At 41.0% G+C, this 26,633-nt stretch overlaps 1 protein-coding gene and 2 long non-coding RNA genes across 6 annotated transcripts in view; 1 reads left to right on the top strand and 2 right to left on the bottom strand.

Moving 5' to 3' along the window:
* BTBD10 (BTB domain containing 10) overlaps positions 1 to 2,817 on the bottom strand; it is a 48,129-nt gene extending 45,312 nt beyond the window's left edge. The window contains exon 1 of one of the 3 annotated variants that reach the window (XM_029583171.1): positions 2,677 to 2,817. The gene's annotated coding sequence lies outside the window, so the exon portion shown is untranslated. Of the gene's footprint in view, positions 1 to 2,129; positions 2,154 to 2,361; positions 2,515 to 2,676 lie in introns of those variants that run through there. The other 2 variants (XM_029583172.1, XM_029583173.1) reach the window with 2 other exon arrangements.
* Positions 2,818 to 2,843: 26 nt separating this feature from the next.
* LOC115079533 lies at positions 2,844 to 26,383 on the top strand. 2 transcript variants are annotated; one of them, XR_003853313.1, is made up of 3 exons: positions 2,844 to 2,944; positions 23,294 to 24,790; positions 25,288 to 26,383. It is a non-coding gene; the product is annotated as an uncharacterized LOC115079533 (long non-coding RNA). The 2 variants fall into 2 exon arrangements; XR_003853314.1 differs by lacking the exon at positions 2,844 to 2,944 and adding an exon at positions 18,278 to 18,338.
* Positions 11,079 to 11,811, bottom strand: LOC115079534. Its single transcript, XR_003853315.1, has 2 exons — positions 11,658 to 11,811; positions 11,079 to 11,170 (listed from the first exon to the last, which is right to left on the bottom strand). It is a non-coding gene; the product is annotated as an uncharacterized LOC115079534 (long non-coding RNA).
* Positions 26,384 to 26,633: the final 250 nt, after the last annotated feature.

Below are 26,633 nucleotides of genomic sequence, written 5' to 3'. Positions count from 1 at the left end.
TCTTGATTTAGTGTCACAAAGCATTCACATACAGGTATAAGAGAAGACTTCTTCCTCTTTTGCAATCATAAATCACCACAAAGACACTTTGAAAGGACTACTGCAAGATACAGAAATTTTTGGAAACTAGGACACCTTCTTCTTTAAAGAATACTGATTAACAATTCATTGGTATATTATTGTACAACTATGTAAATAAGAAAACTACTTCAAAATATGCTGTTACAGATAAAACCGCTTTCACCCCTCTTCGCACATCCAAGTTGGCAGATAAAAGGACTCCGTAACACCAGGTTCCAGTAGAAACTGCAAAACCTGGCCAACGACGACAGATGGGGGTTGCTAGAATAGGGCTGCATACTTTGATAATTACAAATAATGACTATCAAGCCAATGCAATATCAGCATGCGTAAAATGGGCATTCATGATTCGGTGCGCATTAGGAGAGCGGGCGCTCATTCAGTTCTCCTGGGCTTGCGATTTAATATTAAAATGAGCTGCCGTGGTAAAAACAATGTACTGGGGGAAATTGTGCGTCCCTAGAACCTGTTTGGCATTAGGCGCCCAGGAAATGTGGCTGTCAGGGTGGGTTAGGAAATGGACGCTCAATATCAGCATCAGTTTCCTCCCGCTACCGGCTCAGTGTACAACCATAATATAAAGAGTAGCCTGCTTAAAAGAATCTTGGCAGAGCGAGTCTGCCACCCACTGTCTTAGCCACAGGAAACTTCTTACCATAAACACTGCAGCTACTTGCTTGGATGAAGTCCTAATTAGTTCATTTCTTTGATTTATATTCCATCTTTCGTGAATTTCAAGTAGATTACATTCAGGATACAAAGTGGCCACCACAAATGTAAATGCCAACTATACCTTGGCAGGCTACACACATCTGCAAGTGTCTAATATAAGAAAATAAGAAATTGCCATGCTGGGTCAGACCAAAGGTCCATCAAGCCCAGCATCCTGTTTCCAACAGAGGCCAAACCAGGCCACAAGAACCTGGCAATTACCCAAACACTAAGAAGATCCCATGCTACTGATGCAATTAATAGCAGTAGCTATTCCCTAACTAAACTTGATTAGCTGTTAATGGACTTCTCCTCCAAGAACATATCCAAACCTTTTTTTGAACCCAGCTACACTAACCACTAACCTCTGGCAACAAATTCCAGAGCTTTATTGTGCGTTGAGTGAAAAAAGAATTTTCTCCGATTAGTCTTAAATGTGCTTCTTGCTAACTTCATGGAATGCTCCCTGGTCCTTCTATTATCTGAAAGTGTAAATAACCGATTCACATCTACTCGTTCAAGACTTCTCATGATCTTAAAGACCTCTATCATATCCCCCCCTCAACCGTCTCTTCTCCAAGCTGAACAGCCCTAACCTCTTCAGCCTTTCCTCATAGGGGAGCTGTTCCATCCCCTTTATCATTTTGGTTGCCCTTCTCTGTACCTTCTCCATCGCACTATATCTTTTTTGAGATTAGAGATACTATTAGTTTTGACAATTTTTTTTTAGGAGGAGTTCTATGATTGCATCATTTTTTCTCCAACCTGGGACTATATCTATTAGGTCATTATGGCTGATTTTAGGTATACATTTAGAATGGTACTCCCCCCACATCTGTTATATGAATGTATTACTGCTAGCACTTCCTGTTCAGAAACAGCATCATATGACCATGGTCATAAGGTAAAAAAGAGATTATCAAATCAGAAGACATATGGTGTATGTGGGTCAGACAAAGAATTAAGAATACCTTAAATTCTAAATTATCTTAAATACAGTCAATGCATCTACTGAATGATCATCATACAGGATCTAAATCAACCAAAATGTATTATAGTTTCAGGCTTAAAGAAAAAATGTTTTGATAATTTCTAAAAGTGCTTTTCAACAATTCATTGGACAATAATAGCTAATGGTGACAACTCAGACATCACTACAGTTGACTAAAAATAAGGCCAAATGTATCACTAAAACATGTACAGACATGTTTTAACTGACATAAGGGTCCTAACGTCAAAAGATGTTTACCGCAGGCAGCATATGCAACACCTTTTGAAGTCAAAACTCTATGAATTGGGGCTGAAAGTTAATTTGAAGAGAGCAAAACATTACGCACCCCGCACAAACTCCTTTTTTGTTAATCATCATAGCAAGAGGAGAGGACATCTTTTTTCTAGATGTAGCTGATGCTTATGCATTCGTTTCTTAAGAACCTCATTAGAAATCTACTTAAAGTAACAGCGTCGAACCCTAGGCCCCCCCCCAATCAGAAAACTGTACATCGAAGATAGTAACAGACAACCCAGCAGTTCCCCACTCCCAAAACAGGCCTCCCACTCTCTCCATACCATTGACATGAGCCACTTCCTGCTGCAACTCCGCACACATCCGTTCAGAAACGGAAACAAGCCTCAATCCCCAAAGGGGCCTAGCCTTAGAAGCAGATCCACTTCACCCCCCACCCCGTCCCCGGGAAGGGCACTAAACAGCACCCGAGACAAGGATTGGGAGGGGGAAGTGGTTAAACGGACGTTCAACCTCCACCTCTAGCTCTTATGCCGAGAGCTGACATCGACCGACCAACCCCGGTCCGCAGCGGAAACCGAACAATGAGAAAACAAAAACAGCTCCGGCGTGGGGGGGGGGCGGGGGCGACGCCTTACCTCCTCCTCAACCTACGGCATAAGAGAAAACCGCCGAAGCGCGTACGCGCAACGTCCAACCGTCCCCGCCGCCGCACGCACGCACTGACACGCTGCGCCGCCTGCGACGCTCCCTCTCAGGCCCGGCGCGCGCCGGCTCTCGCGAGAAGACCTGCCCCTGGTGGCGCGCGTGGACAGAGTCAGGCTTGGCAGCTACGCCGCCCAGCGGCCAACGGACAGAGGCGAGGAAGGGGCGCCATAGTCGCCGGCGGGGGGAGTCATTAAAAAGGTCAACAAAGAAGTTGTGGGTTTGCTTGGCGCTTGTATTATTTTTTTGGCGGGGGGGGGGGGTTGTTTGTGGTTACTTTGCACACCTCGTCTGTTACTTTCTGCTGTTCCGCGAGGTATGACAGCTGCTAACAGGCCGGGGTGGGTCTGCTGCACCTCCCGCGTCTCTGAGGCAGGCTCAACCCGTAGCACCAGAAAAACAGGGGGAGGGTGCCAAGAATGTTTATGGCCAGGTTTTACTTAAGCTTCCTTTTAAAAGTATTTCACGTTTGGAAAAAAAATTGTCTGTGCGCCTTAGCAGGACTGTAAGCTCTCTTGAGAAAGGGCTCTCTCTTATACGTATAAAAACCTGGCTTTTTCACCAGGCCTGCCCGGATTAACACCTTTTCACCCTCCCTTCTGCCCTTCTCTAGCCCTTTCAAACTAAATACACAGTAAACCCGCTAAACCCTTATAAACTACCCTATAGCCCTGTTATCTCCCCAGCCCATCTGTAAATCAAGCAAATTTTTAAACTAGTTATTCTTGTTAACTCTATCCCATTTCTCTCCTTCTCTTAGCTTATACAGCTTCCGCCATTGGATTTCTTTCAGTTGTCCCTCCCCAATCCCCTGTTAATTGTAGTTTCCACCTTTTGTTATTATGTAAACCGATATGATGTGTACTTTAATGTCGATATAGAAAAGCTGTTAAATAAATAAATATAGTATGATCAGTAGTAGCGGAGGCTGTGTTATAGCTTTCTGAAATGGAAGACCGTGCATTTTACAAAAAATAATAGGAAAAAGTGCCCCCTGGAGGAACTTATATTTACATTTGTAGATGGAAATATTTCCAAATTTGCATTGTGAGATCGTTTAATTTATATTCCACCTTTTGTGACAATTCATGTACCAGGTACTGCAGGTATTTCCCTGTTCACAAAAGGCTTACATTCGAAGGGCCCTATTTACTACCCATTTTTCCCAGAGACACAAAATGGGAGAAAACCTTTAGTAAATGATGCCATATGTTTGTACCCAAGGTTTTAAGGAGTGTTATCCTGACTTGTCTGGTTCTCAGCTTGCTGCTCTAACCACTTGGCTATTCCTCCATTCTGTTAAGTGAAAGCAAGTCCCATCATAAACCTTTCTTTAAAAAAAAACAAAAAAAAAAACAGTTTTGAAATAGGTCCTATCATATCTTCCAGCCTTTACTAATTTGTGTTTCTGGCAATATTTGGTATTCCATAGTAGCCAATACTCTTAATCCTCACTAGTGTGTGCTGTTAATAAAGACTGCCCCCAGCATTTTGATAAATAAAGGTTTAAAAAAAAAATTATTTTTAAGTAGTGGTAGTTTTGCTTCTTCACTGAAGCAATGCACATAGATGCAAAATTTCTTACTAACTGAATAGTCATCTGTAAGGAACATGTTAGTAAACTATTAGATTTCAACAGCTTTATATTCCTGCTTACCTTTTCTTACAAGCTATAATTTACCATCTTTGTATTGTGTTCATTTTGCAGCCGTTTACATCTGGGCTACTCCCTTACTTTGAACCTAAGGTGCACAAATCTTTGGTTCCTGTTTATGACCCAACTTGGAATAGCCAGGGCTTAATTTGTAAACAAAAAGGAAGTGGAATAGTGGAGTGCATAGGGGTGGGGATAGGTGAATCAGAGTGGAAGGGAGTGGGGCTGGGACTGGGTGTGACCTGAGGGAAGTGCCAGTTATGGTTACAAACCTTTTCAAGAGACATACATGCTAATGGGATGGCTAAGACATCTGTAATGTTTCTTGCTACTAGAAAACATTTCATCCTAATTGTAGACAGAGCTTCTCAACCCAGTCCTCGGGGCACTCCTAATCAGTCAGGGTTTCAGGCTATTCACAATGAATATGCATGAGATAGATGTGCATACTACTGCTGTGATGCAATGAGGAACCCCTGCAAAAGACACTTGGAGCCCATATGTTATCAGACCTTCTGTAAAGTGTGTTGGATTTGGTTCTTGGCCCTCAGAAAGCCATAAATAAACCGAACTACAATTCCAGTACAAACCTCCCATGCTGAAACAGTAACTGCCATCCTTAAAAACAATAAGAATCCTAACCATGAAAATGCAACACTGCAAATTTGGCTCCAGGCCTTAAAACACCAATGCACATCCTATTAGGAAAACAAAACAAGTCAGGTTGCTATAAATCGCTATGCAGAAACTGCATATTAACTAAATACCTCACCTCAGTCATTCATGCAGAGCATAGACAGACTGTCACCAAATACAGAATAAAAAGACCATAAAGTACAAATTGAAATGCACAGACAAAAACTGAAGCAGCAACCTCAACAAATCCTTTATAGTGCAACAATGGAAAAAGAAACTTCGCCATGCCTCAAACAATAGAAGCTTCTTCATATGCTTGGTGAGTAGGGAGCCCAATGGAAATTTAGAAAGGCAAGGGGGAGCAGTTGCCATTGGAAGCCTGAATTTTGCAGTCCCCATAGACTCTGTGGACCCCCCTATGGGGAAAACTGATAGGTATCCAGAAAGTTTTGTTGGACACAAAGAGGGACCTTAATGGAAAAAAGTTTAGGAGCTACTGATTTTGTGCCATCAGCCTAATTCTGATATAATTCTTATTTCCTCATAAAGACTAAGGAAATTTATACTTATGGGTAATTTATAAATAACGTGAGCAATAGGAAGGTAGAGAATAGCAAACACGGGGTTATTGACTAAGGCTTTTCTTCCATTCTATGTCTATGGGGAAAATGCTTAGTAAATGACCCCCGTATTGGTTAATGTACTAAATAAAGCATGTTAACATAATGCAAATATGAATGTGCATTAAATGCAGAGTTGAAAATTTCTGTTATTTCCCTCTTCCCAAGTTTAAAATCAAGGGCCCTGATCCTTCCCGCACGCCGAGTCCCACATCAAGCAGACTTCATGCTTCAATTACACCCAGTCCAACCTCAAGGGGCCTCAGTGTCCTGATCCATCACCCTTCACTAACTCCCTCCCCCTTTCCCCTGCAGGTTTGTTAGCCTGCACCATCCAATGTTACCAATAGGAAGCGGGGGGTGGGGTGCAGGAGGAGGCGCCAAATTCAAAATAGCAACAAATGAGCTCATGTGATCCTGTTCCCCCATAATATGTGTTGGCCTGTTACAAAAATTTCACTTCACCTCTGGGAAGTGGATTAGGAACTAGGTGGGGGCGAGGTATGAAGCTCCAAGGGGCTGGAGACAGGACCAACTTCAGAAAATCTTTTTTTTTTTCATGGAAAGGGTGGAATGCCTTCCCCTTGGAGCTAGTGGAGGAAAAAATGGTACCTGAGATCCTGCAACGGCACCTGGTGTGCATTGCAAAAGCTCTGAGAGGAGGAGCACTGGAGCATGAGCACCACCAGCCGTAGCTATCGCGGCCGAGGGGCGGCTCTCCCTGGGACCAGAGATCCTTATAAAGAGGCCACCATGCCCGAGCTGCCACTTCCCCACACCGCTTATTTCCTTCTGCTCTTTGCAAACCATGCTTTCTCTTCTCCTTTTTTAGTGATGTTTTTGTTTCTACTCTTGCAAGAAAAGAAAATAAGAGAGAGGGAGCACATGGATTCACACACATCAGAGATGCTCTGGCCACCCATCGCTCAACCCCTTATACTAGTGCTGGAAACTTTATTCCATCACTGAGCAGGAATAAAATTTCCAGCATAAACGGAACATGAGTTAAGCCTACACACCTCTCTGTAATGAGGTGATAGCTAATGCCCTCGTTACTATTAAATTTACAGCGCAGGGTGCTAACCTGCACACACATTGATGTGTGCGCAAAACTCCTTACCGCATTGGCAACAACATTTGTGCACAAGTGCAGGCAAGCCAATGCACCGTGCCAAGTGTGCCTTATTTCATCAGCCACTATAAGCCCAAGCAGCAACTTCTGATTCTTCCTGCAGTCATATCAGCTAGGTTTCAATGTTCACGTTCTCATGCCTTCCTTCAGTCTTCTGGGAATTTGCGGCTACAAGCAGACTATAAGTGCTTTAGGAAAGCTTTAAAGGCTCAGTTATATGGCAAGGCTTTTAATTATTGATTTTTTTTGAATGTCTTATTAATTATATTGATTGTTTTGCTGTTGTGTATTTTATTTGATTGTTATCTGCCTTGAACAGATTGTCTGGTAATAGGGTAGACAATGAATCCTTTCAAAATAAAAGCCCCTATGAATTTTGGACAGAGTATTTGAGACAATCACTTTTGGTGCAATGATTGAGAAAAAGTTGGACATGGGCAATGATAGGTGCCTGCTTAGAAGGGTGCAAGCAGTCGGCTAGTTGCACATCATCCGTAAATGGATCAAGTCAGAGGTGGGCAAAAACATTATCAATTGGGTGGCACTTTCATGATTCTGTTCACAGGGGCTTTGTACAGTTTAATTCTCTTTTTTTGGATTGTGCATTCTTGATCTGTGGCAACAATCCAGGAAACCTCTGTTTCACAGGGTAGTACCCATATCATGGGTGGATATTTCTATTCATTTCAAAAATCAAATTATTATTGCAGGAATCCTGCCTGAAACAAGGGTCAAGCACAGCTTAAGAAACAAAATAAGCACAATGCAGGCAAAATGCCACAAGAAAAAAAATCATTTTCACACCGCCTACCAAGGTGGGGAATGGGGGACATTTTATTGGAAACAGAAGGAAGGAAAACAGTTAATTTCATATATATAGTTTACAATATTTGTTTATTTGTTGCTGTTATGATACTGCTAATCAAAAATTTCATTTGTAAACCATGACAGGCAGATCAAGGAGCTAAACAGTTCAATTTTTACTGCAATTCCAAAGAAATCTATACTTTCATTTTATTAATAAACATGTGACTGGGACAAAGGCAATAAAAAGAGGTTTTACAAAATTATAAATTATGTACAAAAATATACTAACAAAATACATATTAAAAGTGCTTTTTAAACTAGCAGAAGTAGTTAAAATACAATTCTGTAAAACAAAGTCATTTGTTTTACATTTTAATTTTACAGTGTTTTTAAAATAAATATATGTGCTTTGAAAATTTTTAAATAGATAAATCATAAATTAGCAGCATTTCAGCCACAGGTGACGTACTTTCCTTGTTAACAGAACAAGGGGCCTCATTTTCTGTTCATTTACCAATCTCCCCATGTGTGCTTACAGGAGAGTTAGTTTCTGAAGGAAAAAAAGGCTTATGATATTAGGGAGACAGGCACAGATCTCATAACTTGTGTTTGGCATCCTGTCCACACCAAAGTTTCAGGACATGTCCAGGTGAGGGGGGGGGGGGGGCGGAGGAGGACATGGGAACACTGACACTGGGTGGTACATTTTGTTTAACTTCTCTAGATTATCCTCTTAATCACCTCCTCACACGATAATGCCTGTGCCCTTGACTTTTGACCACCTATCGTTTCCCCCCCTCTCCTTCTTACATCTAATTCCTACCTATTACACGTCTCAATTCCTTTCACTCTCTGGAAAATTTCCTGATATTTTTAAACAAGCCCTAAACTTTATAGTAACTCTGTCTTGGCCCTGCTGTTCTGTTAGCTATGAAGCTATCTCTCACCTAACTTGTGTCTAAAATATTTGAAAAAGCTGTTCACATGCAAATTTCCTCTTGCTCCATCTCACTTGCTCTATCGCTTCCCTTTTGATTAGAAGTGATGCTCAAATGGCCCACGGTCCTGCCCAGAGCCAGTCTGATTTTAAGGACATCCCTAATGCAGGGGTTCTCAATCCAGTCCTCGGGACACACCTAGCAAATCAGATTTATCCACAATGAATATGCATAAGACAGATTTGCATACAATAGAGGCAGTACACACAAATATACCTCATGCATATTCATTGTGGATATCTTGAAAGCCTAACTGGCTAGGTGTGTCCTGAGGACTGGATTGAGAACCACTGCCCTAATGAATATATATGAAATATATTTCCATATGTTGGAGGCCATGCATGCGACTATAGATCATGCATATTTATTAGGAATATCCTGAAAACCTATCTGGTTAGGAGGGTGCTGAGGACCAGTTTGAACACCACTTAGATTACGTGGCTTTCCTTTAGTCTGGTTCAATGCAAACCGCACCTCCCTTTCCGTATGTCCTTCAACATCACCTTCCTCCTATTCCTTCTTGGTTAGAATTCCTCATAATTCAATTTTTAGGTCCCCCCTTATACTCTCTTCCTCAGCTAATTGCTCTATGATTTTTCATGTCATTGTTACTCTGGCACCTCACTCTTCTTGGTCCTGCCCTTCCTCGTTCCTGTGCACTTCTCAGATCTCTCCTTGCCTCCCCTGTCCCTTCACTTGGTTGTCTGATCGCACCTCTGACTGATCCTGGCTAAGACCAATCTCATCTACTTTGCAGGGTTGTTCCTCTCCCATTTTGTCGCCTCTAATCTTCAGCCTACTTTACAGTACCTGCTTCTTGTCTGTCAAAAACGTGGACATTGTCATGATGATTCCTTTTGTCCTTTCTGTCGCACAGTTCTATCTGTTGCCACATCTTAGTGTTTTCATTTTATGAGTATTTTCTGTATTTTAACATTTCTCCTCCTTTTCCTCTCTTTTGCTGGCTAATGCCTTTTTCTTTCCAACACACATTGCTGATCTTCCTTATTTCTGCACAACTTCCTGTCAGCTCTTTACTCACTCCCTCCTTCACAATTTTGGGATGGCTTCTTGACCTCCACGTCCAGCTAACATTTCTTATTACCTTCTCCATTCTTATAGGGTCTGCTCTTTCCTATCTTCTTTCATTCATTCTTCTCTGTGTACTGCCTCTTAGCATCTCCGCTCTGTTCCCCCCCCCCCCCCCCCCCCCCCCCCCCCCATCATCAAGCTAAATTTCATCTCCGCTTCCTTCAATCCCTATTGAAACAGCTTCTACCTTCCACCTGCACTATTCCCCCCCCCCTTTTTTTTTTTAAACCATTTACTTGATTTCTCCCTCCTTTCTTTTTTTTTTGGTCCTCCCAGTTCTTTGACCTCAGCCTCATATTTTGATCTCCATTCTTGGAAACCTCACACTGATAATGTGTACTTGACTATGAGTTGTTTGTTTTTTTTGCTCCTCCTATAAGCGTGCTTTATAAACATTCAAAATAAAATAAACTGCATTGTTTTATTTTTGAATTCCTAGAGCTCGTTTTGAACTCTGAAATCCAGGTGAAAAATCTTTTAAAGTAATTGTTCTGATTGCTTTTTCTGCAAGGATGGAAATTAATAGGAGCAGAAGATCAAGCACAGATTTTCATTTTTGATGCGGCATTGCATCGGAATGAAGATATCCACATCAGACTAACGGAGGTCATGCACTGCTAGTGCTAATTGTAGACATTGCCGATGTGCAGCTAGGGCATCTCGGCTGTATTCTCATTTTCAATAAATTCAGCCGAGAGAGCACTTGCATGGATTTTAAACTGGCCCCATTGTCTAGTGCAGGGTGTATAAACACACTCTGCAAATAACAATGATCTGGCATTAACAGGGATGCATGTTTAAGTTCTTTTAAAGCAGCTGTTTAACAGCCAGCAACAAAACCTTTAAGGTATTGGTACATTTGGATTCCAGGCAAATATTTAATACAAATTCAAAACTAAAATTTTGAGAACCCAAGAATTCTTAAAAACTAAAAATAATAGGCCTTGTTAATGAAAGCACTCATCAAAATAAACTGGCAAGCAGGCAGACACACAGTGTACCTCTTTTCAGTGAGAACTCCCTTTTGAAGGTATACCTATATAAACCTTGTCAAGGTCTCGGAGGAATTTCTTCTGAAGTCCTTGCATTTGTTCTGGGAATAACCTCCTGGTTTTAATTTCCCTCCACTTCTCCTCCTTCCGTTTGGGTCTCTGGGTCTTGCTATCCAAGGCTTCAGTCTGTGCGCCCACTGGGGCCCTGGCCGAGGCAGGGCGCACATCCAGCAGTTTCCGCTCCAGCCATTCTTGCCTCTCTGCAGCATGTCTGTGCTTCCCCAGATTGTGCATGAACTGCATTTCACTTACTGATCTTTTCCTGTAGGGAAGCAAGGAAAATCAAGGTACATCCATCCAGACGATCAAGCCATTCTAAAAATGAGCGTGAATTAGTGTACTCACCTGACTGGCTTTCCCACACATGTTGCAAAGAAACACACACCACAGAAGATGACTGCAAGCTTTGCAATATCACTTCTGAATATCATGGTAGCTGTAGAAAAAGAAATGATATAATATGTTGTCAGAGGAAAGAGGTTGAGGTTAACAAAGTTTCTTTTTTTCCCCCATACACATTTTGGTTTTTCAGCTTTTACATAGTTGACAGTAGTTTGTCCAAAAAGGTATTGTCCATCCCGGTTTCTTAGGTCTTTTTTTTATTCTGTTACCCAGCATGTTTAGCTTTGTTTGGCTTGCTCTATACATGCACGGTTGATTTTGCTGTTCGTACATAGTCATAATAATTGTTAGAAACAAGTGAAAAAGGGTTTGAAGGCGATTCCATTTATCATTTGTAATAGGATGCTTTTTATATTATAAAATAATAGCACAGCCTGGTTCATTAACCTTAAACTTGTTCATTTATATATAGAGAGACAAATTATTAATAACTAAACTTAATTGCATGAGTTATCAAATGCTAGTAAAGCCATTTTCTCATGCATATATGTAGAAAACCTAATGAATAATATTGTACTCACCAAGTATTGCTTTATAGTTTAAGTCCCACTTTGTATTTCTCAGCAGCTGACACTGTTTGCCAATGAATAGAATTGTTTACGAGCCTCCTTACTTGCACCTTTAATATATACCCCCTGGGAGAGAACGAGGAAGCTCTTATATCATGTCAGCTGATGTCACTCCCAGTTTTTAGGAACATTCAAACTATAGGAGCTTAATACCACCCACCCACTGTTTCCCAGTGCCCAGCCCTTCCTCCCATGTGTGCAAGTTAACTCATTCCAGGCTGTTTAGCTCATGTGCTATCATTCTAAAGTAACGGCCGGAGCCCTGCACTTACCTCTCTGGCTGAGAAGAATTAACTGGACATTAAAAGACCATAAGAAGAAACAGGATTTTCAAGAGGTTTACAATAAAAAGGAAATATCCAGGTCCCTTAATAAATCTGACTTTTTTGGGAACATACGTTAGGGTTATGGTTAAAACGGATGCATAGAAACTGATCTGGTGATTGTAGGGTATTGATCAACTTTTAAATATTATCAAGTCCAAAGATGAGCAAGCCAGTAAAACCTGAACATGGTGAACCCACTAAAATAGTGTCACTATCTCATCCAACAAACCCTGTTTCATTTCAGACACTAATAACTTATTATTTGTTAAAAAGTTATAAACCACAAGTTACAACTAAAATTGGACTAAGCAGTGTATATACAGCATAATAGCCAGATTTACTAAGCTTTTCCTTCTCCCCGCCCCATAGAGAGAGAATGGACCCTAAATAATATGGTCCTCATGCTCTTATTTTCAAAGATATTTTACCCTACACATGGTCTTCATTCTTTACAATTGTTTGTTAATGTTCTTTACTGACAGCCTTTGTGGATAAAGCAGATAATGTCATCTAATATTTATTTATTTTTATATACCGGTGTTTGATTTACATATCGCATCAGTTTACATTGTAACTTGAAGGTGCAGGAAGCAAGGCATTTCCTTTTGTCAGGTACAGAGAACGATTAGAGAAATGTAACATAACAGAATAACAGTAATGAGTATAAACAGTGTTAATGGCAATAATCTGTCATCAGTATTAATAAAAGGAATAAGCATAAATAATAGCAAGAAACAATAAATAACATTAGATATGTGGTGTGTCGAAGACAGTAACAAGGGAAGTATGTTGATTGATGTACTTCTCTGAGGCTTCTAATACAGTTATTTCAATCTCTCATGGTTTGCTGTGCTTACCATGCCCTTTTATCTCATCTTCCAAAGAGGATTGAATAGGGGTACACAAAAGTAAAGCATGGTGTCAGACATATTGAATGCTATTCAAATCCTTCTGCATAGCAGACAAGATACGCAGTCTGCTTATGGTTCTTGCCTGCATCAACTTATCTAAGCTGAAGAGGGGACGTAATGACCATTAAAATAATTAAAAAAAAGAAATCTGACCTCCTATCCCCACTGTATTACGTATTCAAACATGTCATGTTTCCTTCAGTAGGGGGTGCAGGGAAGAATTCTAAAAGTGCCTGCGTTGGTGTAAAAGTGAAAGCACGTGTACCTTTTTCCCTTCTGAAAATATCCCATAAAAACCACCCACACGCATTGACACCTGCTAATTTGTTCGAGTCATTCTTCTGAGAAAAATTACATGCATGCTTTTGGAAATGCAAAAAGCACAAGCGTAAGTGCAGACCCCAGCCACTTCCCTGGGAATACCTCCCCCTACTGCAGCTGAAAGCTAATGCAGAGATGCAACAGGCAATTTTCAAAAGCCCATTTCCATGGATAAAGCACAGTTTTACCCCTGGAAATGGCTTTGAAAATGACAGTGTAGATGTATAAGCATTTGCTTGTGCTTTGATGCTATCCAAGTGAGGGCATGGATAGGGATTATCAGAGTTCTCTTTGCATGCTTGGTAGCTAATTACATTGAAAAAGATAGGGAGGGCTCTATAATCTGTCTCTTTAGGGTAACAAAGCTTACAAAATCCCCCAAAGTCTCCTTAATGCAAATTTCTGCTGCGTATCTCAGCCTACTAAAACTCCACTCTCTACTTGCAAAATAAAAGCTAAGCAACAGCCCAGTTGTATTCTGGCTAAATTTCAGTTAAAATCATGTCTTCAGGTATTTAAAAGCTGAACCAGGAGCTCCAGGTCTTTCTCAAATGCATACAGTGGTCATCCTCACTTCAAATATTATCTACCATACAAAGGAAAAACTATCCTGGTGTCCACCCTAGAAGCAGGTGTGTGCATCTTCCTTGGAGAAAATTGTTGTAAATAACTCTGGGATCCTGTTTGGATAAAAGATAGTGCTAGATCCTAAAGGGGGATATTATTGTTGTTTATATTTCACTGGAAGATGTGCCCTGACACATAACTCCCTCACCAAACAAATACCCCTGCCATCATCCGGAAAGTTCTAGCAAGCATACACAGCACTCGTAGCAGAGATTGTATGTTCACCGGAAAGGTTATCCCAAAACAATAGTTGTCAGGTACTTTTTGCTAATCATCTTTCACAATATTTGGAACAGTCCCAAGAAATGTTTAAAATGGATATAAAATCTAAGATGAGAGAGAGAACTCATTCTCAGCAATGGATCAAAGTATGTTGTAAGTGATTTTTTTTTTCACTTTGTTATTTAGTTTACTGACGCGCAGAGGCAGGATTTGATTTTTTTTTAGTGGCCTCTGGAGCTGTTTGCTAAGTAAAATGAGCTGAAATCATAATAGATTTGGGGAAATGTTGCTCACACTAACTTTGTGAATTCAGTCCAAATCTTGTAATAAATATTTTGTGCTATGCTTTACGCATTTTAATTATTTGCTTTTTATTTCTGCAGCTGGGTAGGCATTTTTGCAAAGGCCATGAATAACTTTCATATCCTAGGATAATTTCTCAGATTTAAATAACTTCTAGTCCAATAATAGAGTTGCCAAATAATTATTATTCTGCTTTCTGGCACTTCAGAGCAGAATAGATTCAAGGCATTTCACTATTTCCAGAGGGCACATGATGTTTGTATTTGAGATAGTGGGATCTGAATTCTCACTTCACTGGTTTACCACGCACTGCTCTAACCACTCAGCTACTCCTCCATATGGTAGAACTTTCATATTCAAGGGAGTTAGTTTTCAAAATATACTGACTTCCTAAATTTAGAAGAATTTTCAGTCATATTTAGGAACCAAAATTTAGAAATGCAATTAATTTGTCACGATTTACTATCCCAAGTTAGGTGCCTATGCTGAAAGCCAGTGCTAAGCATCTACCATTTTCTCCTGGCTCTAACTCCATCCTTACAACTGCCCACTTTCTAGGTACCTAAATCTAGGGGGCTAGTGAAAATATGCTCCTGAATTAGCTCATCCCCAGTCAGTTTTCAAAGGGGCAAATTTAGGTGCCTACCTCCCAAACGGGCCGATGCAGTAAAGTGCGCTCAGGCCGAGCGCACCGTTAGCCCCCATTTGGATGCGCGTTCTCCACGCGCTACTTTTACCCCTTATACAGTAAGGGATAATAGCGCATGGAAAACTCACGTCCAACACCCCCGAAACTAATAGCGCTCGCAACATGCAAGCCGCACATTTTACTTTCAGAAATTAATGCCTGCCAAAGGCAGGAGTTAATTTCGACCGGCACCGGGAAAGTGTACAGAAAAGAAAAAACTGCTTTTCTGTACACCCTCCAACTTACTATCATAGTGATATTAAGTCGGAGGCCCCAAAGATGATGATAAAATAAAAAATCTGCCCGCGGGTTGGAAGTCTGGCGCTCAATTTTGCCGGCGTCCATTTTCCGAACCCATGGCTGTCAGCGGGTTCGACAACCAAAACTGGTAAAATTAAGTGTCGGCTGTCAAACCCGCTGACAGCCACCACATCTGTCAAAAAGGCACTAGGGGCGCGCTAGTGTCCCTAGCACCTCCTTTTTACCACAGGACCTAATTTGCATACCGGGGCTTCCTGAATCGCTCGCTCAGGAGAGTGGTCTGGGTGCTCGCCGGCTCTCCCGCGAAGTTTTCTGTATCAGCCCGAATGTCAGCTGACTAAACCCTTTGAAAATTGACCACCAACAGGGTTGTGGCCCTACTGACTGAAGGGTTTCTCTTACTATGAGAAAATTCTTGTTAAATTAATGTGGTGCAGGAAATAACCATGATTTTTAGTCCTTCATCAATTGTACAAATAAAGCAGTATTGCAGTGTTTAGTAAGATATGTATCTGCTGCTGTCTGCGCACGGACACCTTTTGCTGCCATTCAGTCAGGTGCATATACTTCAGAAGATTAATGCTCAGAGCAGATGATGGTGACATCGTATATGGTGTAATTGGGGAAAGGAGAAGGTAGCACATCTTTTCCTGTGATGAACTGGTTCACACCCAAGCAGTGTTCTTCACTCACCCTTCAGATGCAGATCAGACACACAGGTCACTTCTGAAACAGGAATAAAGTAATCTATGTCCTCATTTCATCTGCAGGAAGCATCCTAGTATCCCAACTGTATTGGATTTGTAAACTTAAAGAGGAGACAGGTACCTTTTGGTTGCAAATGGTTTGTACATGTGACGTTATAGGCATTTACACAATGTGTTTAAACAGGCCTTTCTTAGCTAAGTCACGTAAAATGGGAGATCATCTTATTGCTTTTATGAGGTGGTTTTGTATCAACTCAGTTTACTGGTTAAAATCACACTTAGTATAGTAAAAATATCAAATCATGAAGATTCCTTCAGGTGCTGACGTCCATTACACCAGTGTCCCCAAACCTTTCATCGAAAAAGGTTACATGGGTCATTTCAAATCACCCAAGATGGGTACCCCTAAGAGTGTGCTGAGTAGGGGCCATGCCTGGCCCTTTCGGTTATTTCAAATGCTGGGAAACGGGGTGGCACACTCTCTCCCACTCAGATACCCTCCAGACACTTTCATTCCTTCCCTCTCTTTTCTCACCCCTTTCTCCCCACCCTCCTCCCTTTCCCCCCTGCTTTCTCACCTCATCCACCGTTCTTTTCCTTGCCCCATTTCTCTCACCCCTGCTGCAGATAAAATGCAGGACACTGCTGCTGTGACTCATACCTGCAGAGCTGAAGTTGCTGGTTTTTGTATTTGTTTTTTTTTATATTCCACTACCTCCAATAAATTGTTCAAAGTAGATTTCAAAGATAACATTCATAATTCACGTGAAATACAACATAAAACACAATCAGTCAATAACATAATAAAACTACCAAATATAAAACTAGCAAAAACATTAATAAGCAGCACAATTAAAAATTATCAAAACCAATACTATTACTGATCTGCCTGCCTGAAGTAGAATGCTTTTAACCTTTTTGTAAAGCTTTTCAAGTCCACTTCCTCTCTAAGCTCAATCAGTAGCGTATTCTAAAAGACAGGCCCAACATAATGCTCTAGACCTTGTCTCCTGAAGCTTATATATTTTAAAAAATGTATAACTCACCAATCCAGAGTTCTAAGCGGGGGCTTTGGTCAGGTGATCTCAGCAAATGATCTGAGCTTTGCCTAATAGCTTACTCAAACTATAAAGAGGTTGTGAATCGACACAAGTACCTTAAATTGAACTCGCCACTGTATCAGGAGCCAGTGAAGTTCTCCCAGCTTTGGTGTGATACTGTCTCTTATTCTAGTGCCAGGAAGAAATCTCACAACAGCATTCTGCACCAATTGAATAATATGCAATAAACTGGCAGCCCCACATATAGGCCATTACGATAGTCTAGTTGACTAATTACTAACACTTGCAAGACTGTTCTAAAATCTTCAGTAGTTAAATATTTTAATCACCTACATGTATAGCTTTAAAAACACTGTCTTAACTAGATTTCTAGTTTCAACTGTAATAGGTAAAATAACATAGAAATATAGAAATGACGGCAGAAGAAGACCAAACGGTCCATCCAGTCTGCCTAGCAAGCTTTCACTTTTTTTTTCTTCCCCATACTTATGTTACTTTTGTCCCTTGTAAGTGACTTTTTTGTTCTATTTCCCTTCCACCCCCGCCATCGATGTAGTTAGCAGTGCTGGAGCTGCATCTAAGTGAAGTATCTAGCTAATTGTTTAGGGGTAGTAACCGCCGTCATAGCAAGTTACTCCCACGCATGTTTATCCAGCCTGTGCAACTCAGTCCTTGTTGGTGGTTGTCCGAATATAAATAATCTTTTCATCATTCCCCCTGCCATTGAAGCAGAGAACTATGCTGGATATCATTGAAAGTGAAGTATCAGGCTTATTTGGTTTGGGGTAGTAACTGCCGTATCAAGCAAGCTACTCCCCTGCTTTTTTGTGGATGCAAATCCTTTTTTTTTTTTTCACATTTCCTCTTGCCGTTGAAGCATAGAGCAATGTTGGAGTCGCATTAACCGTGTGTATGTTTATTGAATATGGATATTCATCTCCAGGTAGTAGCCATCATTCCCGCAAGCCACCCCCATGCCTCTTCTCTTCATTCACATCCTCTAGACTTTATGGATCCACAGTGTTTATCACATGCCTCTTTGAAATCCTTTACAGTTTTGGTCTTCACCACTTCCTCCGGAAGGGCGTTCCAGGCATCCACCACCCTCTCCGTGAAGAAATACTTCCTGACATTGATTCTGAGTCTTCCTCCCTGGAGTTTTAAATCGTGACTCCTGGTTCTGCTGATCTTTTTGCAACAGAAAAGGTTTGTCGTTGTCTTTGGATCATTAAAACCTTTTAAGTATCTGAAAGTCTGTATCATATCACCTCTGCTCCTCCTTTCCTCCAGGGTATACATATTTAGATTCTTCAATCTCCCCTCATAAGTCATCAGCAAGAGCTACTTAAGTTACATTCCCTGGCAGGGCATTCCTTCCAATCCAGAGAATAACTGTTTTCTGAGTATTGAAAACACGTTCATTTTCAAACACCCAGTTATTTATGGTTTGAAAACAGTTCCTAAACAGAACTACTGGAAGTGTTCCATCAGAGTAACAAGGAATGAAAAATCTGTATATCATCTACATAGATTAAATAAAGTATGCTTAACAAAGCCAGCAACCCTCCAAGGGGTTGAAGATAGATATTGCGAAACAGATGATAAAGCAGACGCCTGGGGAGCCCCTGAAGACTATTGCCTTCCAGGATGAACCCTTACCTCCAATCTGAATCCTCCGTTAACTTTCTGTTAGAAAGGAAGTAAAACCACGCAAGTGTAGATCCACCCGTTCTGCAAAACCAAAGACGCCTAAGCATAATTTCATAACAAACTGCATCAAAAGCCAAGGATATCTCTTAACTAAGCAAGGATACTGGATTCACTTCTGCCCATGCTGCGATGTAAAGAATCCTACAGTGATATTAATAAGGTTTCTGTCCAATGGTCCTTTCCAAATTCCTGCTGTTGGACATCCAAAATGTTTTTGTCTTCCAGATACTCCTCAAGCCATTTGAGAAGTTACACATTTCTCCAGAAGTTTGCCCAACAAGAGGAGGTTTGATATAGGGCAGTGACTCTTAACAATGCCCAAAAGTGTAGGATTCTTTTATATGGATCTGTTGTCCATTTTTAATTCTTTGATCGAATAATTTAACTATAATTTGAGCTATCAATCCGCATAAAGTATCTTTTAGTCCAAGTATTGCCCAGAAAGGGCAAGGATATAATTGTAAATGAGTTAACTGCTTTTTTAATATCCTCCCAAGACATCGGTTTGAGGTGGCACTAAACGATAGCTAAATCCATGATTTTTGATTCTACTTCAAAAACACGATTATATTTCACAAACACAGATTGCAGTTGAGCTATCTTCTCTTCAAAATAAATGATTACCTCCCCCAGTTGCACTATTGATTATTTCTGTTTTCTTCACTAGATTCTTTTTTTTTTTTAAAGTGTGAAACAATTCTTGGAGCCAACCGAGTGACCCTTGGACCTTATTAGTACACTTAATTCTACCTTATTGGAAACAGTTTTTATAGTTTGTTTGTTTTTTTAACACCATCAGATATAAATCTTTCTTACTATCATCAAGATGTTTACACCAGTTGTTTTTCCATTCTTCCCAGAGAGAGTTTGTCTTTGCTGAATTAAATTGTGCTTAAACCATGAGACTAATTTACATTTATTTCTAATGGCAACAGTTTTAAGTGGATTTTTTGGGTACTTGCCAGGTTCTTATGGTCTGGATTGGCCACTGTTGGAAACAGGATTCTGGACTTGATGGACCCTTGGTCTGACCCAGTATGGCATGTTCTTATGTTCTTAGCAACCCTGTAATAAACAGCAGCAAATGTCTTGTACCTACCATTCCACAGCCTCCTTAGTGTTCATATCATCAAACTATCCAGAAGTAAGCCCCCAAGTAGTCTGAAAGTTTTCCAACTCAACTGTAGGCCCGATAACTTTATTTAAAGTTGTTATATCATCCTGTGGTTTTGGATGCACTTTCCAGCCTCTCCTGGCTCCAAACGGTAGCTTCTTCTACCAACCAGTACACACCAATGTCCCCACCATGGCCAGCGATGCTGGTATTTCTCAGTACAGTGCCGCTTGTTCATGTCCTGCTCCTTACCTTGCCCTGTTCCAGTACTTGTCTCTCCCAGCTCTTGCCCCTGCCCCCTCAGACTATCTTCTGGGTTACCTGATCCTGGCCTGGATTCTGACTTTGCCTGCACTGACCTTGGCCTTGGTTACTATCGTAATGGCCTGTATGTGGGGCTGCCAGTTTATTGCATATTATTCAATTGGTGCAGAATGCTGTTGTGAGATTAAATTAAATTGGCCTTGGTTGGCCAATTAATAATTGGCCAACCAAGGCCAATTAATAATAATAATTGACCAACCAAGTCCATGCTCTACGGGACCCTCTCCTAACTCCTGCCAGCCTCAGAACCCAAGGGCTCAGCCTGCAGAGGAAGAGGCTGAATCAGTACAAGGTGAAGCCTAGTGCTTGCCCCTGCCTGAGCATGGCTGCCTGCTGTCGGTGAGGGCCTAGCTGGTTCACCAGCCAAAGAGTACCAATCTCGCCACAGCCCAAAGGACTTACACTCTGACAAGCACAGGGGATCTCTGAGGGCGTGGTAGAGATGCATTGTTTTTGTGGGTGGGTAGACAAGAAGCGGTCTCTTTCTGCCATCACGTTTCCATGTTTCTATCGGTTTGGTTTGCATCTCTGCATTTGCCAGGCTTACACCTTTTTTTTTTTTTTTTTTTTGTTTCAATTAAACTATAAGTCAGAAAATCTTGAAATGGAAATAGAAGTATTTATATAAACATTAATACAAGGAAAAGAAACAGGCAGAAAAAAATAACATACATAACACTTCAGTTAGTCTACAATGACAAGAGAAAAGCTTTGTAATGCTCTCATGCGACAATTAGTTTCATTGTAAACCGGTGTGATTTGTATTTTTTACACGAACGTCGGTATATAAAAGTTCAATATAAATAAATAACAAGCACATTAAACAAGATCATTTGTTCATCAGTCAAAATTACTGATTGATAGCAATCGGTTTACTCCACCTAATAGACCTATAGAGTTAATGTGCATACATGAAAGCTAGTTTTGTGCGCAGACGCAATTATGCGCATACTTTTACATGCATAGTAAATAGGCGTTATTGGTAGGAAGGGTAGATCTACGGCAGGCTTGAGATTTACGCGTGTGCTTTCTGCACCTACTCTACGCAGGCTTTTGCCCACGCCCACAGATTTTTAAAGTGGATTTATGCAGATAAATCCATTTGTTGGAAAATGACCCTCCCTGTAACTACAATTATTACTTGTGTTTCTGGGAGTTTTTTTAACCTCCTTATTTACATAGATAAAGTTTTGGTTTCATCAGAAAACATAATTATGCCATTTGTAAAAGGCAAGTTCCCCTCTCCCCCCTCAAAAAACGAATCCGTATCTCTGGTTTATAAAGGTCATTCTTCACAGTAGCAGCAAGCTGTTATTTGCAGCATATTTAAAGCACGGCCAGCGAAGCATGTTACCAGATATTTCTTGCTTTGTTCCTGGTTTGCTGCATGAGAGGAGCTGAAGGGAGAGAGAAGACAGTGACAGCTCAGATGACTGTGAAGTAATCTTTCTAAAACTGGATGCAGAACGCGTTCATCTTGACCAGCGTAGACCTGCGGCGACAGACATCTAAGATTTAGATCTTCACTTAGCTGAAATGTATTTTTTTTCACTTTTGCAAAGGTCCCTCTCCTCTCTAGTATTTGGAAACCTGCATAAGAAATGAATGTAGCCCAGATGTCTGTGAAGTCACTGTGTGGAAGCTCAGTAGAACTCTGACAAAGATGGGGAGGATGAGCCTTGCTGTGTAACATACCAGATGTATGGCATGGCTCTTGCATGTTCTGGCAGGGGATGTATGCTTTTCAGCAATAGAAAATAGAAATTTTGATAAGGCCTGTGGCACTTTTCTGGAATGATGTATGAGAGACACCACGACATGTTTGCATGACATGAGCATGAAATGCCGAAGAGCTTTGCTCTGCACACGAGACCTTACCTTGGGAGCAGATAGGCTCAGATAGCATTACATAGCTGTTTTGAAGCTCCAAACGTGGAGCTCTGGTTACCTTATTGCTCAGTAATGCAGAGAATGCTATGCGTGCTGTAACTGACCACTGCAGCACAATGGAATGTTAAGAAGCCGTTTAAGAGAGCCATAAAGATGGCATATGGTACATAATGATCTCTGTCCCGAAGCTTTGGTTATTGATGAAAGCTTTGCAAATCATGTACAAAACATCCCATCCCTCCCGAAAAAAAAAAAAGTGCAAAAGACCCATGATGTACTCTGACTTTACCAATAAATTAAATGAAGGTGCACGAATTCTCATGAAACTATCCACGAGGAATCCGCCGCCTTCTTCCCTCCCCTTCTAGTGCACAGCTGGATACATTCATGCCAAGAATAAAGAATGAGAACATCGGCTGCCTTTTGAGGAGAGCAGACTGTGTCTCAGGAAAGCCTAGAAGACACAGACAGCAGTACTATTTAGACCGAATGGGATCTGTGTTTGCAGATATTGTCTGCTAGTCAGAGGTGTATAGGATGAGATGGTCACAGATAGGGCGCCTGCTGTTTTTTTGGAGACCGCTTTTAAGTGCAAAAATAACATCAAAATTTACATTCTATTTATAGCTTTGCCAACATACCCACAACTCTGTTTTGTTTTGGTTTGTTTTTGCCCGGCAGTTTTCTACTCCTTTTTGGGTGTCCAGATCAGTTGGAACCAACCTGTATCGGGAAAGGCTCCGTAACCCTTTGTTCACAACTACCCAGAAGGGTTTTCCCCCCAATTCATTCTTTCTTTGCCCCCCCAAACCCAGCTCAGCCTAGACATTGCAGCACCAGACCTGGGCTGTGAGACTCAAACACTGGCTCTCTCTGAGATCTGGCTAATGGCAGATAAGGGTGGTTGGACCCACCTAGTCTGCCCAGTCTGATTCCTAGCGCAATGCCATGAACCTCAGTGGATCTCTGGCTTTCCCTTTGCTTTGATTTTTTATTTTTTTTGAGACTAGGGATCCTTGGTGTACTGTGTACTATAGACATTCGTGTGCATGAAACGAAACAGATGACAACACCTCACTATGGAATGTCTCTCTCATATTCCCTTGTCTCTCTTCTCTTTTAGGGAATCCATCTTTAGATCCCTATGTCTCATCTCGTATGACTCTTGGTTTTGACCCTGCACCATTTTGGTAGCCTTTCTCTGAACCATCTCCAGCCTGTCTATATCCTTTTGGAAATTTTGGGCATAATATCTAGGTCAAGTCTCACCAGCTACCTGTACAGAGGCCTCATCTCCTCCTTTTTTCTGTTGACAAAACTTCCAGAGGGGTGGCCATGCTAGTCTATAATAGCAATAATGACAACAAGGATGGTACCTTATAACTAACAGATTTATTGAAGCGTAAGCTTTTGTGGACAAGAGTTCACTTTGTCAGATGTATCTGCTTAAATGGACTCATGTCCTTGAACGTTTATGCCTCAATAAATCTGTTAGTCTGCAAGATGCCACCAGCTTTGCTGTCATTTTTATTTTTTGCTAGTTGTAGCTCTCTCTATGCTCCCTAACATTCCTCTGGCTCTGGCCACTGCCTTAGCATATTATTTTGCTACCTTCAGATCATCGGATATGATCATCCCAAGGTCTTTCTCTTGGATGATGCCCATTAGTATCTTGCGCCTCATTGTAAGGGTAGGCAAATCTTTTTTTTTTTTTGTATACTATGCCGGATTAGTGGCTCTTTTCTGCACCAGAGGCCTGGCGGTGGGATCCCCTTGGCCTCTGCTGCAGGCAAGAACCATGCTTCAGCCCCCTACTCCTCCATGTGTTTCTAGCATTACCTCCTGAGTTGCTGTCTCCGCATGCCTCTCTTCCTTTCTGCTGGCCCTGCAATAAGCTGTGCATATGAACAGCTGTTCTTCCTTTTTTTTTTTTTAATCAGGTTTGCCACCATCATTGTCTGCCTATAGGATAGCAACAAATCTGGAAGTCAGGCCAGTAGCAATTAAAAAAAGCTTACCTATAGAAAAGTAATTTTTGAAAATTGCCCATTCTCTAGTCAGGTAAAATGACAGATTTTTCCATCCTATGTGCACTTATATCTGCATTCTGTGGAGGTATTCCCATGGATGGGGTTAGGCATGTTGTTTTGGCCAGCAAAAGCAGACGTAAACCTTTGCAGGCATTTTCTCCAGGGCCTATAATCAAAGCAAAACTACTTGTGCAAAATTGCTTCGATTTATTGGTGCAAATCCTGCGATTAAAACATACTCACAAGGTTTGCACCAATGCGACCAGTTCGATTAGTGTCCCCATCGCGTCCGGTCAGCCCACTGCGTCTCTTGAATGTATGTTGTAATGGCAACAACCAGAGATCAATGGTAGTGCCACCAATGGGACCACCGGTTACGTCAAGACAGTTCAAGTCAGAAAAAAGTTGGACAAGTATAGTATAGGAACACTGATTCTGATTATTCCGACTCACTTGCAACGCTGCTTCTGAATGTGATGTACCACATTGGAATGTCTTTCTATAGCAGGGAGCAGCAAGCATCCACATTCTAGCTGCAAGCATGTGATCAATCCTGTCTCGGATGGAAAAAGATGTGGTCGCTTTCCTGGGTATGTGTATTTTGATAGGGATTCGCTTGTCTGGTTTTTTTTGTCAGCACTTGTCTTTAAATGCAAAACTTATATTGAGAACCACTTCTAATATTAGACTTGGTAGGTTTCATTTTTGAGGATGTTCCGCTGGTACAAAGATCTGTTTTAAAATTTTCTCCTTGTTCTGCACCTATAGCACAATTGTTACAAAAACAATTTAGTCTTGGTTACCCTCAAGACTAAAGGTTTCCAAATCTTTAGTTCTTTTACTAGGTATTACTTTCTTTAGAGTTAGCGGACCACTGCATTGGTGCAGTTGCAAAACAGCTATAGATAGTTGCTGTACAATGTGACTCTAAGGGAAGAAGCATTAACAGATATTTCCTGTACTGTTCAGCCCAGCTTTGATTGCCTGCACAAGCAGAAAAATATCCCGTCATTTTACTCAACATGGCACAGCATTTTGATGGTCCTGTTAGTACACTAGTTCATGATTTGTTTGTTTTTCTTAACAGCTGCCAGGAGGTCTTACAGTGTGTCTGAAGAATTTGGTTGATTTTGGAAATCCATGCCATTGCTGTCATGTTGTGTGCATCTGCTGGCAGTCAATCTCCATTTCAGCACCTATTATAGGATTATTAATTAGTCTTGGTAAAACTGTTTAAAAAAAATTGCAGCAAACTTAAAAAGGAACAGACAACTTAGTTATGGTGTTTTGCCTAGGATCTTTGGGAGAGCAGAAAAATACAAGTTCTGATCTCTAGTCTAGAGGGTGAAGGCCCAGAGGCAGAAAAAAACAACAAAACCCCAGAGAAGGCCCTGCCGTGCAGTCTAACTGAATGAAAACACAGGACAGCTAGTAGTCCTCTCCATATATAGGTTTGAGTAGCCAGGAAGGTGTAGGTTTGGACGTTTCCTCAGATAAGATTGTCCAATTATAATTCAGGACTTTAAATATTAGATAAGAACTTGAATGTGCTGCATGATAGGAAATCAAAGCAGAACACATGTATAAAATATTACAAGGGCAGCAGCTTTTAGTAACCAGACTCTGCTGCATGACTTCATAACTGTGATTACCAACGTAGAAAAAAAAATGCTTACCTACTAATATCATCTACGGTAGAATTCTGTGTGTCTAATGCAGTGCTGTGAAATATATGGGATACTATTAATTTGCCAGAAATTAGTATTAGATTGTGAGCCCTCTAGGGATAGGAAAATGCCTACAATACCTGAATGTAATCCACTTTGAAGTGCCAAAAGGCAAATATAATGAAATCAAATAAATAATCATTTTACTAATAATGTAATATTTTGGTGATCTTATCACTACTTGTTGGTCTCTAAGTTTGATAAGCTGCACCGAAGAGTGTAACTTTAAAATTCCCTGTTGTCGACTACTGATGAACCTTGATTCCAAAATGATGTGATTTTGGCCTACAATTATTGGCCAGATAGAATTGGGAGTCTCCACTTCATAGCTCTGGGAGAGAGCAATAGGGAATGGGCTGTCCTATTAGGATGTGCCAGGTTTTACCAGGTAGCCCAAACTGGCCAGTGTCTAAAACGAGATGCTGGGCTCAATGGACCATTGGTCTGTCTCTGCGTGGCACCTTTTATATGTTCTTATTTAACTTACTGATTCTGCTATCATAGCACATACGTAGATGGGACTCACAGTAGCACATGGAAATGGGTTCAAGTAGCTCCAGTCTGAAACTTATGAGTAGTAGCGTCAACCACTGAGGCTTCAACTGTTTGTGTGCCCTTCATGAACATTCATAATTCAATCACTCTTTCATAACACAGTAACATGGTAATGATGGCAGAAAAGGACCAGATGGTTCATCCAGTCTGC

Source organism: Rhinatrema bivittatum, chromosome 17 (genome assembly GCF_901001135.1).
Source record: "Rhinatrema bivittatum chromosome 17, aRhiBiv1.1, whole genome shotgun sequence".
NCBI classification, from domain to species: domain Eukaryota; kingdom Metazoa; phylum Chordata; class Amphibia; order Gymnophiona; family Rhinatrematidae; genus Rhinatrema; species Rhinatrema bivittatum.
This window is presented reverse-complemented; position numbering and strand designations above follow the sequence as displayed.